At 37.6% G+C, this 18,277-nt stretch overlaps 2 long non-coding RNA genes across 6 annotated transcripts in view; one reads left to right on the plus strand and one right to left on the minus strand.

Annotated features, from left to right (window-relative positions):
- Positions 1–14,806, plus strand: part of LOC142531832 (uncharacterized) — a 50,852-nt gene extending 36,046 nt beyond the window's left edge. For 2 of the 5 annotated variants that reach the window (XR_012816378.1, XR_012816379.1), the window contains exon 4: positions 4,715–5,151. This is a non-coding gene — a long non-coding RNA (uncharacterized LOC142531832). Of the gene's footprint in view, positions 1–4,714; positions 5,152–14,713 lie in introns of those variants that run through there. The other 3 variants (XR_012816381.1, XR_012816383.1, XR_012816382.1) reach the window with 3 other exon arrangements.
- Positions 4,324–13,538, minus strand: LOC142531833 (uncharacterized). The gene is made up of 2 exons (XR_012816384.1): positions 13,471–13,538; positions 4,324–4,799 (listed from the first exon to the last, which is right to left on the minus strand). It is a non-coding gene; the product is annotated as an uncharacterized LOC142531833 (long non-coding RNA).
- Positions 14,807–18,277: the final 3,471 nt, after the last annotated feature.

An 18,277-nucleotide genomic window follows, 5' to 3' on the forward strand; every position in this document is an offset into this window, starting at 1 on the left:
ATCACACCAAATCTTAACCGAAGGGTCCAACCGAGAGCAACGTGCATGCGTGTGTAGTGTTTATGCTATGATCGATGTCTTGCGTCGTTCCAGTGGCCATTTGATTGACCATGGCACGATCTAGACATCTAGGAGCATGATATGAACCGTGGCTAAGGGCCATAGGCCAACCAAGATCCACACCAAGCCACAAAAGAAACGAACCATATGCTGAAAAATGGAAGGGCCGAATGGGGAAAGGGGCTGTTCTTGTTGATTATTTAAAAACCGATGAGCCATGGACCAAGCCACCAAAAGGGCAACTTAGTCACGTCTTAGACATGCTAGGGAAGTGATCCAACCATGGCTAAAGGCCCTTGGGGCAGCCAATATCAGATCCACAACCCTTGACACAAAACTGAAATTTCGAATCACATTTCTGCACTTATGGGGAACTTGCTGTCATTCTGAATTTCCAGCAAGCATGGGGCTGGTTTGAATGGACCAACATGGTCCTAATGCATCCCACTACATGTATACAAGCCGCCTTGGGAGCCTGGAGTCGATCCAATACCTGAAACCATCAAAACTCAGAAAAACGTGAAGCTTGTCAAGGGAAGGGCCGAAATTCTGCATGTGTGTTCCAAAATATTTTGACATGTATCTCGGTTTTTGCTTGCTAAAACATGATCATGTACTGAAAAATAAATGATAATATGACTTGATTGAGGTTTGAAAGAAATCTAGACATGCCTGGTTTCGTTTTGAAAGAAAACGAACGAAACAACGACGACGCGGCACGGAGGAGGTGGAGCGCTTCTCTTGCTCTTTCTAGTTCTCGATTTTTTTCTTGCCTTCCCTCTAGCTAAGACTCACGATTTTTACACTGAAAATGGATCTGAATGGTGAGGTATTTCGGTGGAGAGGGAGAGGGATTGAGTGGTTATGAAGGTGAGGAGAAGGGTGCACAAAAATAGGATCATATCAAGACCAAGTCCACTCCCCTTTTGAATTTGAATTTTGAATTGATATCAAATGAGTTGGTGGATGCTTCTAGGAGGTGGTGGCCGAAATTTTGCTTATTTTCTAGTCTAGGATATGTCCATTAATTAATTAAATTGTGCTCCCAAAAATCCTAGAATTATCCTACAACTTACATGCAAAGAAATGGTCAAAAGGTTGATGAGTTGGCAATTAAATTGTCTAGCAACTATGGGGGCCGAAAATTGCAATAAAATGAAGGGGAAATATTGTTATCTAGTCAACTAATAATCCTTGAAAGCCTTACTAATCCTTTAATTAATTTAGTGAGCTAACCCATTAATTTAATAACTTAAATGAGTTCATTTCTTAATCACCTCAAATAATTAAATTAAAATCCTCAACTAACTTAAATAATTCCTTAAACTTCTTTTTAACTTAAATGAACTTACTTGCTAGCTAAATTAACTTCTGGAAATATTTCTCAAATCTTAAATTCTATCTCAAAACTCCAACTCCAGTCCGGCCTCACTGAAATAACTGAAATGCTAAAAATCAAACTGCTGAACTGAAATAATGAAATAATTAACTTCAAACAAATGCATTTAAAATAATCATGCAATGAAGTCAATTAAATTTAAAAATCTAGAATTATGCATGGCTTATACGTCTACTGATTTACGGGTTCTACAATCAATTAGCGTTTGGAGGGAAGACAATGGTTTTAAGGAGTCTGCTCAAAATAGGGGACTTCTTCAACAGGATGATTATGTAAAACAATGTCTGGAAGAAGTACGTTCTGTTAAAATGTCATCTTCATTTAGAAGGTTATTTGTATACATACTGGTGTTCTGTCAACCAACAACAGTTCGAGAACTCTGGGATGAGTTCCATCCTTGCATGTATGAAGATTATGGTCGAGAAATTTCATCAAATAACTTAATCATCAATAAGTTATTGCTTGAGATACGAAGGTTGTTGCATCAGTACAAAAAGAAACTTGATGATTTTGATTTGCCATCTATAAGTTCTGAGTTTTCAGAAGACACAACGCTACCAAGAATAATTGAGGATGAGCTTTCTTATCAGATTTCTGATGATGATTTGAGATCTATTGAACGTTTGAATGCTCAGCAGAGGATTGCGTTTGACACCATCATAGAAAGTATTATGCATAACCAATAAAAACTTTTCTTCATTGATGGTCCAGGAGGTACTGGTAAGACTTTTTTATACCGCTCAATGTTGGCACATTTGAGAAAAATGGGTAAAATTATAATTGCGGTAGCAACATCTGGAATAGCTGCAACATTGTTGCAAGGTGGAAGAATTGCACATTCATGTTTTCAAATTCCACTTAGACCAACCGCATCAACACTGTGCCAAATAAAAAACAGTCAGAACTTGCAGATCTAATAAGGCGTGCATCAACTATAGTATGGGACGAGGCTCCAATGGCAAATCGCTAAGCTTTTGAATCTGTCAGTAAGAGTTTCCAAGATATTATGGAAAATCAAATAGCGTTTGGAGGGAAGACAATGGTTTTAAGGAGTCTGCTCAAAATAGGGGAGTTCTTCAACAGGATGATTATGTAAAACAATGTCTGGAAGAAGCACGTTCTGTTAAAATGTCATCTTCATTTAGAAGGTTATTTGTATCCATACTGGTGTTCTGTCAACCAACAACAGTTCGAGAACTCTGGAATGAGTTCCATCCCTGCATGTGTGAAGATTATGGTCGAGAAATTTCATCAAATAACTTAATCATCAATAAGTTATTGCCTGAGATACGAAGGTTGTCGCATCAGTACAAAAAGAAACTTGATGATTTTGATTTGCCATCTATAAGTTCTGAGTTTTCAGAAGACACAACGCTACCAAGAATAATTGAGGATGAGCTTTCTTATCAGATTTCTGATGATGATTTGAGATCTATTGAACGTTTGAATGCTCATCAGAGGATTGCATTTGACACCATCATAGAAAGTATTATGCATAACCAATAAAAAATTTTCTTCATTGATGGTCCAGGAGGTACTGGTAAGACTTTTTTATACCGCTCAATGTTGGCACATTTGAGAAAAATGGGTAAAATTATAATTGCGGTAGCAACATCTGGAATAGCTGCAACATTGTTGCAAGGTGGAAGAATTGCACATTCATGTTTTCAAATTCCACTTAGACCAACCGCATCAACACTATGCCAAATAAAAAACAGTCAGAACTTGCAGATCTAATAAGGCGTGCATCAACTATAGTATGGGACGAGGCTCCAATGGCAAATCGCTATGCTTTTGAATCTGTCAGTAAGAGTTTCCAAGATATTATGGAAAATCAAATAGCGTTTGGAGGGAAGACAATGGTTTTTGGTGGTGATTTTCGACAAGTGTTACCGGTTGTTAAACGAGGATCAAAGGCAGAACAAATTGCTGCAAGTATTTCAAGGTCAACATTCTGGCATTGCGTAAAGATATTACACCTTCAGCAAAATATGAGATCTGCTCAAGATATCGAGTTCTCGCAATTTCTCTTGCGCATAGGTGATGGATTGCAACATACTGTGAATCATGATTTCTTAGAATTACCAGATTCAATTATCATACAATGGGAAGGAGAACAATCAATTCAGATGTTGATTGATTCTGTTTTTCCTAATTTATTAAATCATGTTAACGATGAAGACTATATGGTTGATAGAGCCATCATCACACTAAAAAATGTTGATGTCGACAATATTAATCAAATGCTCATTCTCAAGTTTCCTGGAGAGGAAAAAGAGTATACCTCTTGGGATAGTGTAGAAGACGACAATCACAACCTTTCTCAAGAAGAATTTTTGAATTCCCTTAGTCCAAGTGGTTTGCCACCACATAAAATCATATTGAAGTTAGGAAGTCCTATCATGCTTTTGAGAAATGTTGCGCCCGAACTTGGTCTATGCAATGGAACAAGATTAATATGCCGCAGTCTTGGTAAAAATTTTATAGAAGTTGAGATCATAACAGGTCCTCACAAGGGTACCAGATTCTTTCTACATAGAATGCCCTTGAAATTTGAATAAAATTTCGGATTACCATTTGAGTTGACACGTCGACAGTTTCCCATAAGGCTTAGTTTTGCTTTGACAATAAACAAAGAACAGGGTCCAACAATCCCAAATATTGGCATATTTTTGTGTAACCATGTGTTCAGCCATGGTCAGCTATATGTGGCACTTTCAAGAGGAGTCTCTCAAGATTCTACAAAAATTTTGGTAAAAGATGGGAATTTAGAGCGTCAATCAGGTGTATTCACAAGAAACGTGGTTTTCAAAGACGTCTTACTGCCTAATAGAGAATAATTAAGTGTGAGTAACTCAACTCTCTTTATTCTAATTTTTTTTACAAAAAAAATTATGTACAAATAGTTACAATAATCATTAAATACATGCTACATGTTTCAACTTTAGAATTTGGGGAATGCTATAAATTTCATTATCTCTGTTCAACCACATTCATCTATATGTGGCACCATGTATTATGTATATATTTTTATCTCTGCCCATAATTATCTATTTCTCGTACTCTATCTTATCACGCAACCCGAATAACAATTTTTGGCATTGCTACTATACTTTATATATTGTTGAATCAAATTTAAACCTTACTTGGGTAGTGCCTAATGGATGAACATATTATTTATGATTTTTTGATTGTTAGCTTAAGTTGAATTTTTTTGTTGATTATGAATTGTCTTTGTGTTTTGTTTCTCAAAAGCTGAAGGATATTGGTTACAAACAAAGTAATTGCATAAATGGCATACTCAATTCAATGGACCAGATATACACGCCCCCATCTTCATCTGGTTTGTTTTTAACAGTGAATTTGTTTATGATCTATCATTTATTATGTTGCTTTATATTAGTGGTCATATCAAATTCGTCTGTTCGTTTTAATCTTGAAGGTGAGATAATATCTCACCTATTTTATTACAGGTTAGATACTCATAAAAACTGCTTTTGCGGACACCAAGTTTTTATTGACACTTTTGCTCTTTTGATTCACCTAAAAAATATTTCTATTCCGAAATCACTCCACATCTCCAACAAATCGTTCCACACACCTACTCTGCACGATTCTCTCCGATATTTTTGGCTTACCTACACAAATCTTCTCTCTCGAAAAACAAATTATACCTGAAAAATCCACGATCGATTTGTGAAGTTCCGACCTCAATTCTTCCTGCGAATTCTCTCAGATATTTGTTTTTCTATATTGAATTTCGTCGAGAGCTTCTTATTGTTATTATTACGATTTGATGAACAATGGTGTGGGGACTCGGACGCTAATCAAGTTCATAATCGTCATTGAGACAATTTAATCAATTATAATAAACAGGGTCTAAATTTTTTTTTTTAAACGCGGAACGTAATGGAAATCATTCTAATATACATATCAGTATTCAAGCACAGGTTTGGTACTATATACAATCATTCAAAACTCAGGTTCAACAACTAGCTATCACGTGTCCAAACCCTATCTACAGCAACGTCAAAGTCCGTGGTCTCGACTCTATTCATGATCTCTCGTCATCTGCTCGACCCTGATCATGTCCAACCTATTGTCATGCACACATACAAACACGACAACAGCCGGATAATTCCGGTGAGGATATAATCTCAGTATAAATCAACGAACATGCAATCATATGATAAACATAAAAGCATGGACAGATAACAGCAATATGCATCAAAATCTGAAACATAATCAATAAAAAACTGTTGACAATGCTCGTGACTCCACGACTCAGACTAGACTCAATCCTAGTTTAGGGGTCCCAGTTTCCAGACGTTGGCATTCCTATATCGACCAACTGTAATAGAAGAACTCCGATTCTATCCACGTCAATATAACCAAACATCCAGTGTCTTGACCTATCCGTCACAGACTGTGGCACAATCGCCAACACACTATCTTGTGACATCGTGCAATGTGCCCGTGGCGATCCCACCACTATCAGGCAGTTCTGTCACAAGATCACTCGTCTAATACTCATCTATTACATGCTTCCTATAAATCAATAGAACAACATATAATAATCAAATCAATGCGTATAATAACAGTAAGTATGTGATTTCGGGAAACCCAAGTATATCCTACTTGAGTCGATCTCCCAATGCCACATTGACTTATACCTTTCGTTCGTAATCTCGGTCTGAAGAAACGGAAGTTCTGAACTCAAGACTGTCTCGGTTAATCTGAAATGACATATCAAGAATAATAATATCAACCTTACATTCTCAATTCAATACTGAATCTGATTAATCTGAATTTAATTCAAATCATCGGCATAACGGCACAATCTCAATATTCCCGTAAATACCATATCAACAAATATCAATTACAAATCATAACCCATATCCGATACAATCTGTAATCAATCAATAATCTAAATCTGTCCGATTTTCAGTCCATATAATCAGAAATTCATAACAATTCCATAATCAATATGTTCTTCGATCTGACTTCGATTCTACGATGTTTAACATATCCAAAACACCATATATGAATCATATCAAATTCCTACAACATCATATTTTCAAATGATAGCAGAACTAAATAAAACTTACGTCCAGTTGTAGCTCGTAACGAGAGGAGTACAGAACTGTGTCCGGATTCAAATTCTGATAACCGAATGTGGCAAAATCAATTTTCTAACGTGTAAGAAAACTTCAAGGATTTCCAGGGACAACTCTCGGTTTCTTGGCCGAAGAAAAGAAGGAAATTGGACATTTATATAAATCAAAGTGCATGGTGGTGACAAGTGTCCCACTCAATCAATATTGCACTTTAGCCCCTGAATTCTTCACTATTTGCAATTCAGCCCTCAATAATTACGAAATTGCCATCAAATTTAAATCAAGTATTTTTCCACTTAATTACAAAATTGCCATCAATAATATTTTCTTTTCGGGGTCTCATAAAATTGATAACATCTCGGGCCTTACAATTCTCCCCCTCTAAGACACGATTTCGTCCTCGAAATTTCTAGCAATCATATGACCGGCAATCAAATCAGAAATAACAGAAACTGAAATAGGAAACTCACGTCAGTGGAATAACTCTGGGAACTCCTGTCTCATATCTGATTCAGTCTCCCAAGTAACTTCTTCAATGCCATGACGAGTCCACTGGACTTTCACAAGTGGGATGGTCTTTGTTCTGAGTTTCTTTTCTTTACAATCAATAATTTGAATCGGTTTCTCGATATAACTCAGACTTTCATCAAGTTCGGCCTTGTCTGGCTGAATAATGTGAGAATAATCATCAGGGAGATATTTCCGCGGCATAGATCATTGAAAGACATCATGTATTCCGGATAATGAAGGTGGTAAAGCGAGTCGATAGGCACGATCTCCTATCTTCTCGAGAATCTCATACGGACCAACATATCGTGGAGACAACTTTCCTTTCTTGCCAAATCTGACAACTCCTCGGAAAAGTGAAATTTTCAAAAATACTCGATCTCCAGTCTCAAATACCAAAGGTCGTCGTCTGATGTTTGCATATTTGGCATGTCGGTCCTGAGCTGCCTTCATTTTCTTCTGAATCAGTTTCACATTTTCAGTCATATATCTGATCATATCAGGTCCAGTCTCAGGAACTTCAGAGATATCATCCCAATACAGAGGGGATCGACATTTCTTTCCGTACAACGCCTCAAATGGTGCCATCTCAATACTCGTTTGGTAGCTATTGTTGTATGGAAGCTCGCAAAAAGGCAATGCATCTTGCCAATTAGTGCTAAAGTCAAGCACTACAGCTCTCAGCATATCTTCCAATGTCTGAATCGTCCGTTCTGACTGTCCGTCAGTCTGGGGATGATATGCCGTACTCAGATTTAACTTTGTACCGAGAGCCTGTTGCAAACTCTGCCAGAAGTGCGAAGTAAACCGAGGATCACGGTCTGAAACAATCGACTTCGGCACTCCGTGCAATCTAACAACTTCTTTGACGTAAATATCAGCCATTTGGTCATATCGGTACGTCATTTTGTATGGAATAAAACAGGCAGATTTGGTCAATCAATCAATCACAACCCAAATCGCATCACAACCTCGGGAGGACCTCGGTAACTGTGTCACAAAATCCATGGAAATGTGATCCCATTTCCATTCAGAAATCGACAAACTCTGTAACAATCTTCCTGGTTTCTTTCTTTCAGCCTTCACCTGTTGGCAATTCAGACATCTGGAAACAAATTCTGCAATTTCAGTCTTCATTTGTTTCCACCAAAACTGTCCTTTCAAATCATTATACATCTTTCGGCCACCAGGATGAATACTAAATCGACTACTGTGCGCTTCTGTCAATATCTCTTGTTTCAACTCTGAAACATTCGGCACAACAAGACGATTATTCCCATACAATACATCCTCACGTACCTGAAACTCTGATTGATGACCTGATCTGACCATCTCAATCGATTTCTGAACTTTCTGATCAACTTTCTGAGCCGCTTTAATCTTCAAAATCAACTCTGGTTCAGCTTGAATAGCATATAATCTCAACGGTCTACAATCTGTCTCAAATACCAATCTAGACAAACAGCAGTCTTCAATCAAATTTGAAACACCTATTGTCGATAAGGATAAAGCACATATCTTTCGACTCAATGCATCAGCTGCTGCATTGGACTTCCCCGGATAGTATTTGATTTCACAATCAAAGTCTTTCAGTAAATCCAGCCATCTTCGCTGTCTTATATTCAGTTCTGATTGTAAAAACAGATACTTCAGGCTTTTGTGATCAGAATAGATTTCAAATTTCTTACCGTACAGGTAGTGTCGCCATATCATTAACGCAAAGACGATGGCTGCCAATTCAAGATCATGAATTGGATAACGAGATTCATGGGGTTTCATCTGTCTCGAGGTATAAGCAATCACATGCCCTCGCAGCATCAAAACACAACCCAATCCTCGGTGAGGTGCATCACAATAAACAACAAAATCACTAGTACCTGACGGGATAGTCAACACCGAAGCACTGGTCAGTCTTTTCTTCAGCTCTACAAAGCTGGACTCACACTCCTCAGACCAAACAAATGGAGCATTCTTCTTAGTCAACTGTGTAATAGGATTAGCAATACTGGAGAAATCTTTAATGAATCGTCGATAATATCCTGCTAAACCCATAAAGCTGCGTATCTCGGGCACTGATGTCGGTCTCGGCCAAGAAATCACGGCTTCAACCTTACTGGGATCCACTGATATATCGTCTCCGGATATAATATCCCCCAGAAATACAACCTGTCTCAATCAGAACTCGCATTTCGACAGTTTAGCATATAACTTCTCAGCCCTCAAAATTCGCAACATAGTTCTTAAATGCTCTGCATGCTCAATCATATTCTTCGAATAAATCAATATATCATCAATAAAAATGATCACGAAATCATCGAGATACTTCTGAAATACACGGTTCATCAGACCCATAAACACAGCTGGAGCGTTGGTCGAACCAAACGGCATGACAATAAACTCATAGAGTCCATACCTGGTCCTGAGCGTTGTCTTTGGGATATCAAAATCCCTGACTCTCAGATGATGATATGCAGATCTCAGATCGATCTTGGAATAAATAGAAGAACCCTGCAACTGGTCAAACAAATCATCTATACGAGGCAATGGATATTTATTCTTTATCCTTGCTTTGTTCAGTTGCCGGTAATCAATGCAGAGTCTCACTGAACCGTCTTTCTTCCTCACAAACAACACGGGAGCACCCCAAGGAGATACACTCGGTCGGATGTATCCCTTGGCCAATAAATCCTCCAACTTATCCTTCAACTCTTTCAGTTCAATCGGTGTCATTCTGTACGGAGCTCTAGAATCGAAACTGTACCTGGCATCAATTCAATGCTGAAGTCTATCTCTCGAATCGGAGGCAATCCAGGAATCTCGTCTTGGAAGACATCAGCAAACTCACACACCACTGGCAAGTCCACCAATGATGGACTCGACTTTAGTAAATCAACTGAATATACAAGGAATCCTTCCGCTCTTTTCTGAAAAAATCGAGTCATAGATAATACGGATATCAAAGGAATTCTGGCTCGAGAACCCTTACCGTAAAATTTCCACTCCTCAGTCATCTCAGGTCTGAATCTCACAATCTTGTGGAAACAATCAACTGTAGCTCTGTACTTGGTCAACATATCAATTCCGATAATACAGTCAAAATCAGACAACCCAAGCACAATACAGTCTAACTCAATCTAATGCCCGTCATATCGTAGTATACAAGATCTAACAGAAGTCACTGATACAAGACCTTTTCCCAAAGGAGAAGAAACAAATACTACAGTAGATAGGGACCCAACAGGTAATGCATGCATCAATGCAAATATCTCAGAAATAAATGTATGTGATGCACCAGTATCAATCAATACATAAGCAGGGCAACCAGAAATAGAACAGTTACCTGCAACGACATCATCAGGTGCATCATGTGCCTGCTCCTCAGTCAAAGCAAAAACTCTGGCCTGCTGTTTCGGAGACTGGCTCACTGTCTGGCTTCCTCCTGGCCTCTGCTGTGACTAGGTAGACGGTGCTGGCTAGAAAGAATGGGCAGCAGATGGTCGCCTCCCAGTCTGAGCCACTGATCCAAATGACTCTGCTGCCTGGGATCCCTGTGCACCTCTCTGGGGACATACTCGGGCAAAATGTCCCTGCTGTCGACAAATACGACAACTGCCAAACACTCCTCAGCACTGCTCTGTGGAATGCTTTCCTCCACAGGTGCTGCAATAAGGTCCAGTATAGCTCTGGCTCTGTCAAGGACTCCCAGAGCTAGAAGAACTGCTTCCTGACTTCTTGAACTGCTTCCCTCTAGTCTTCAAGAAGTCCTTCTTTCCACTACCACCGCCACTCTCGAATTGAGGAGGTGGTTGTTCTGATCTGGGTGCTGGTGGCACAAACGAAGCTCCTCTCTGTCTCATCAGATCAGCTTCTGCTCCCTTGGCTCGATTCAAGGCATCCGTAAAATTTTTTGGCCTCCCGGTATTCACCAAGGTAAAGATTTCAGGATTTAGGCCATTTATGAACTGATCCGCAACGGCCTCATCATTTTCAGCCACATGTGGAGCAAACCGCAACAAGGTCGAGAACTTGGCCACATATTCCTCAATGTTTAGCTGGCCCTGTCTAAAATTAGCATATTCGGCTCCCTTGTCCTTCCTGTACGAAACTGGAAAGAACCTCTGATAAAATTCAGTTCTAAACACATTCCAGGTAATAGTCATACCTCGATGTTCTAATGCCCGCTTAGTGGTGATCCAGCAGTTCTTTGCAATATCGTGCAACTGGTGTCCAATTAATTTCACCCTCCGCTCATCGGTGTAGTCCAAGGACTCAAACAGCATCTCAATATCGTCCAACCAACTCTCGCAGTCCACTGAAGTCTCGGTACCTTTCAGAGTTGGTGGATGAAATGACTGAAATCTTTTCAACAATGTCTCCATTGGAGTGGCTGTAACGTCCATTGGAGGGTTCGAATTACTACCATGTTCTGGTACTCTTCTCGGAGGCATATCTGATAATCAAATGGATTAGTAACCCAAATACAATAATTCTATTTCAGTCCTGCTCCGATCATCTTACTGCTGATCCAGAATCGGTCCTGATTTATTCTCAATAACACATGTTTTCAAATCAAATCAGATAAACAGATAAACATGCATTATAAAGCAGTAAGTCATGCTAGCCATCAAAAGCAAGAAAAGAAAACTCATTCTACTCCGCTCACTAGCTCATATCTCAGTCTAAAGGATCTATCGCTCTGATACCACCTGTTGTGGGGACACGGACGCTAATCAAGTTTATAATCGTCATTGGGACAATTTAATCAATTATAATAAACAGGGTCTAAATTTTTTTTTAAACGCGGAACGTAATGGAAATCATTCTAATATACATATCAGTATTCAAGCACAAGTTTGGTACTATATACAATCATTCAAAACTCAGGTTCAACAACTAGCTATCACGTGTCCAAACCCTATCTACAGCAACGTCAAAGTCCGTGTTCTCCACTCTATTCATGATCTCTCGTCATCTTCTCGACCCAGATCATGTCCCACCTGTTGTCATGCACACATACAAACACGACAACAGCCGGATAATTCCGGTGAGAATATAATCTCAGTATAAATCAACGAACATGCAATCATATGATAAACATAAAAGCATGGACAGATAACAGCAATATGTATCAAAATCTGAAACATAATCAATATAAAACTGTTGACAATGCTCGTGACTCCACGACTCAGACTAGACTCAATCCTAGTTTAGGGGTCCCGGTTTCCAGACGTTGGCATTCCTATATTGACCAACAGTAATAGAAGAACTCATATTCTATCCACGTCAATATAACCAAACATCCAGTGTCTTGACCTATCCGTCACAGACTGTGGCACAATCGCCAACACACTATCTTGTGACATCGTGCAATGTGCCTGTGGCGATCCCACCACTATCAGGCAGTTCTGTCACAAGATCACTCGTCTAATACTCATCTATTACATGCTTCCTATAAATCAATAGAACAACATATAATAATCAAATCAATGCATATAATAACAATAAGTATGTGATTTCGGGAAACCCAAGTATATCCTACTTGAGTCGATCTCCCAATGCCACATTGACTTATACCTTTCGTTCGTAATCTCGGTCTGAAGAAACGGAAGTTCTGAACTCAAGACTGTCTCGGTTAATCTGAAATGACATATCAAGAATAATAATATCAACCTTCCATTCTCAATTCAATACTGAATCTGATTAATCTGAATTTAATTCAAATCATCGGCATAACGGCACAATCTCAATATCCCCGTAAATACCATATCAACAAATATCAATTACAAATCATAACCCATATCCGATACAATCTGTAATCAATCAATAATCTAAATCTGTCCGATTTTCAGTCCATATAATCAGAAATTCATAACAATTCCATAATCAATCTGTTCTTCGATCTGACTTCGATTCTACGATGTTTAACATATCCAAAACACCATATATGAATCATATCAAATTCCTACAACATCATATTTTCAAATGATAGCAGAACTAAATAAAACTTACGTCCAGTTGTAGCTCGTAACGAGAGGAGTACAGAACTGTGTCCGGATTCAAATTCTGATAACCGAATGTGGCAAAATCAATTTTCTAACGTGTAAGAAAACTTCAAGGATTTCCAGGGACAACTCTCGGTTTCTTGGCCGAAGAAAAGAAGGAAATTGGACATTTATATAAATCAAAGTGCATGGTGGTGACAAGTGTCCCACTCAATCAATATTGCACTTTAGCCCATGAATTCTTCACTATTTGCAATTCAGCCCTCAATAATTACGAAATTGCCATCAAATTTAAATCAAGTATTTTTCCACTTAATTACAAAATTGCCATCAATAATATTTTCTTTTCGGGGTCTCATAAAATTGATAACATTTCGGGCCTTACAAATGGCTAGATTTGACTTTTCATGGGGGGAAGCTGAGTATCATAAGGAGACGCTGGAGAACTTGAAGATTGCTATTAAGAGCCATAAAAAACTCTGCGATGTACGTGCAAATTTTGTGTGTGTGTGAGTTCATTTAACCTTCGTTATATCAATCATGGATTGAACCGAATATAGGAGCACAGTAGATTGGTGAATAAGAGTGCTTGCATACTTCTTAAATTTTTTCTGATGCTACAAAGTATGTGTATGCAATTTTTTAGTCATGTTTATGATTTCTCGGAAATGTTTTTGGTTTAAATTGGTCAATGAAAATGCAAAACATAATGCATAAGTTTTTAACTTTTTAGGTCATGCCGGATACTGTGGGCCCTGAGTTAAAAGTTACTAACAAAAGTGAGAAAGCTATAACACATAAGGCTGAGGATAAGGTTACTCTGACTCCAGCTCAAGGTCAATAAGTATCATCTGAATTGTTGCCTATCAACTTTACTGGAATGTCTAAGGTTAATATATGATTACTGCTATAATTGTTACTACTCATCAGTTCTAATGTTCCTAAATTATGTTGTTTGCATATTGCTTTATTGAAGATTGCAAATCTTATTGAACCAGTTACTCAAAAACATTTGGAAACTCCCACTTTAACACATTCAATACCGTTGAAAACACAATATTTCGATTTTGGTTCGCTCCTCAGGAAAATAGACAGAGGGAATATAGCGAGAGAGATTTGCACAAGTGAGAGGTATGTTCATCTATCTCTTCTTCTCTTTGTTATCCTCAAATTCATTTGATTTTATATATTTATGTTTCGCATATTTTCCGTGAATTCCCTGTGTGTGTATGTTTTTTTAAAATTTTGTCCACGCTCACGCTATGATTGGAACCTTTTGCATTTTTTTTCGATGTTCAATGTTAATGTTGTCGTGATTTGATTTTTTTGATTTGTTATAATCTATCTAATTTTATTTTATTTTTGTAAAATTGGTGTGAAAATTGTGCTCAATTTTCTTTATCGTGTCCTTCTCAAGTTTCTATGAGTTTTTTTAAATGTTTTTTAATGTGTTTAATTTAATTTTAATTATTAATTGGTCAAATTTTCTTTCAAAAGTATATAGCTTGAAGGTTTATTTAATGCTTTGGATGGGGGAATGACATTCAATTATTTGACTACATAAAAATTTAAGTAAAGTTGAATTTTTTTGCTGATTATGAATTGCTTTTGTGTTTTTTTCTCATAAGCTATTGGATACTGGTTGTAAGCAAAGTATTTGTGTAAATGACATACCCAATTCAATGGATCAGATCTACTCGCACCCATCTTCATCTGGTTTGTTTTAACATTGAATTATTTTAAGTTCTATGCTTTATTATGTTACTTTATATTATTGGTCATACCAGATTTGTCTGTTTGTTTTGATCTTGCATGTAAGATAATATAATTATTACGAGTTTCAAGATCTTATGATCTAATATCTCACATATTCTCAACATATTCACTAAATTATTATATTAGGGCTTCTTAGACATTGTTTTATTATAATCTTTACATACAAATTTACATTTTGGATGGTAGATTTTAAACTCAAATGTTTTGAGATCTAGTAGAGTTCTTATGTCAAAATCTGAACTTTTATATGACGCATTTGCGAGTTTACTTATCTGACATATTTGAATCTTTGCTGCATATGTATTTAAATCTGAAGATCCATACATAAATAACGCGTATGATGGAGGCAGGACTCCGACAAATATTCTCCATAAATATCCAAAGCCGCAGGTTTTTAAAATTATTTGTATTACAGTAATAAACCCTACCTTAGCATGAGTTTACAAATTTATTATTTCCATTGTTCTATCTACTTAATTTTTTATTTATATTTCAACTTAAGCAAAACATATTATGTGTATTACGACCATGATTTAATTGTAGCGAAGTCAATTTTATAATTGTATGTCTTAACTTAACATTCTGCCAATATTGCTACACTTTGTATTCTTCCTCTTTGTCAAGTCATCTACTTACAATATCTCGGTTTTTTTGGCAAATGAAGTGAGTTTGCCAATTTCTACTTTATTTGCCATGTATTTAGCGAAATCCTTGCAGTATTTTACATTTTGTTCTGTCATATCGATTTTTAATAGCATGCTTAATAAATTGTTCTATCTATTTTGAATGTTCAGGTTGAACAATGGTATGATTCGATAAAATGAATATTTTCTTATTATGCTTGACCATAAAAGGTTTAACTTACGCATAAAATGCTTAAAGATATCTATATCTTGAAATTATTTTTTATTAATTAGGTGAATGTTTAAGACAAATTTTATTTATTTAAGCTTTAGAACCCTTGCTTTTCAAGGATCAAGTACAACATTTTGTTACAGTCATGATATTGTAAAATAATAAATGTTTAATATATTAGCCTCATTTATTCATGACACACGCAACGCGTGTGTCTCGGTGGCTAGTATATAGAAAGCTTGAGTCCAACGTAAACGAAAACGGCTTCTTTTGACTCCTGATAGAATCATCTTTATTAGCTAAAAAGGTTTCTGTAGAAAGCTTTCAGAATAATCAGTCTTTGTTTTATACCAAAACTGGTAAGGCGTATTAAATAACTTCGTACAGCATTAATGGTGCAATTAATACTTGTACTAGGTAAAGTAACCATAACATTTAAGATAGCACGATCAAGTAAAAGGCGTTAAGTTACTTCTGCTTAAACTAAGTTCTGCTTATAAAGCTACGTTCTGCTTCTGGTTTTTCTAAGCTGATAAGTACTCGAAGAATACTGCTTTTGTTAACGCGATACTAGAACTTCTGCTTTTATGTAGTCTTTTGGTTTTAGCTATTATGACCTACTGGTTTTGACTCTCATCACCACAATTAAATTAAGTTTAACAGTTTTCCCCTTTGCGGTGATGCCAAAACCTAGATGTTAGTAAAGATGAATATAAAAGAAGATAGCAAATAAGATAATCGATAAACAAGCAAATAGTAAAACAGAGTTCAAAAGAATTTAATCATCGGTTCCAATGTCTCTAAACATTGTTTCCTCATCCTGAGGATCTTGGTTTCTGAAGGAGGATTCTGCATGATGACCTCCAGATCTGCCTTCTTCTCTGCCTTCTTCTTCACCTTTTTTGACATTATTGGCTTGAATACGAGTGAGCAAGTCGTCCACTATACAAGTAAGAGTAAGGATGCCATTATTCAGTATCTCCAGAAATGGTGCTTGATTCAAAACTCGTTCATTTAGATCAAGAATAGATTGAGATTGAGACTCAATCTTGGCATCAATAGTTACAAGTTTCGAGTCGAAGGCCTGTACTTTGTTGGAGATTGATTGAATAGCTGAATCATGTCCAGAGACAGTTGTAATGATGTCTGAATGACCAAGCAAGATGCTGGCGTGACTTGAGACAACATTTTGTCTGAACAGGCTGGTTTCGACATGCAATTTGGCCAAAGATTCTGCCGTGCGAGTGACTTCCTTTGAGATGCGGTCACGGAAGAATCTGGTGGCACTAACCTCACCAGCACGTTCAAAAGACAAATGTTTAACAATTTTGGACAGATTTCCAAGATTTCTCCTCAGAATATCTATCTCGAATTCAAAATCAAACGGTGCTTCTGCTGGCGATGGTGTTCCTTCGAGCATACGCTGTCTGATTGCTTCAATTTGAGCATTACGAGCAGGAGATCTTGAGGGAGGGAGAATCAAGGCAGTAGAAGGAGCATCTTCTGTTTGAGCAGTAGTCTATTCTGCAGAAGTGCCTCCAGCATTATTTGGTTCAGTAGATGCACTTTCATCTAGTTGGCAGCTTTCGTGCCTTCCAGTTGCTCAGCGGTTGGAATATATTCAGATTGAACATTTAGAATAGCTTTCATTGCCGCTTGATGTTCAGCAGAGAAAACCTCCAAATTCGACAGTGATTGGGCAGCTTCTGATTCTCCCAAGGGTTGGTCTGCTGGTCGAGCTTCTGGTTGGACCACATCATCAGCTTGAGCTGCTTCTTGTGCAATAGAGACAGTAAGAACGATAGATTGAATGACTTCATCAACTGAAGCCAATTCTCGAACAGAGAGAAGTGATGATGATTGAGTATGTTGCTTCGGAGATGCAGGAGTACTGGAAATCTTAGCTTCTGATTGAGCTATAGTCCTTTCCTCAACTGGCTTAGTCAGAGTAAAGTCTAGAATGAAGCCTACTGAATACTGTACAGGCTCTCCAAATTCCTGTTCTTGAGCAAGAAGTTGCTCGTTCATCACTCGCAGTCGATCAGTCAAAAGATGGATCACATTTTGATCCTGAGCAGTAGTGGGAATCATAGCGTCAAAATTAGACTGAAGAGTCTTTAAAACAGATTCCAGTTCCTGTCGTTTCAGCTGCTCAAAAATGAAGCTTCGTCTTCTCATTGCTTCAATCACATTTTCAGTCTTGGCAAGATTCAACACTTTTTTTTCAATCTTTACCATTTTACCATATGCACCTGTTGTTCTGAAATATGTGATTGGATGGAAAACTCGAACCTTATGCCAATCATCAAAGAAAGATATGTCTTCATTGGCAAGTTAAGATTAACAGCAGTGTGAACAGATGATTTGGCGCCAAGAGATTGTGGTTCTACGACAAGTTTTCCTTTCCCTTTGTCTGAAGAAGAAACAGGAAGCACGTGTCTAAAAGTAGAAGACCCGGCAGTTGATTCTCGAATAACGACTCTAGACGAGGGTCTGAAAATCGGAACAGCGGTAGAGGTGGTGGTGGCAGATGTGACTGCTGGTTTGGAAACTGGGACAGA

This window comes from Primulina tabacum, chromosome 17 (genome assembly GCF_025594145.1).
Source record: "Primulina tabacum isolate GXHZ01 chromosome 17, ASM2559414v2, whole genome shotgun sequence".
Taxonomy (NCBI): domain Eukaryota; kingdom Viridiplantae; phylum Streptophyta; class Magnoliopsida; order Lamiales; family Gesneriaceae; genus Primulina; species Primulina tabacum.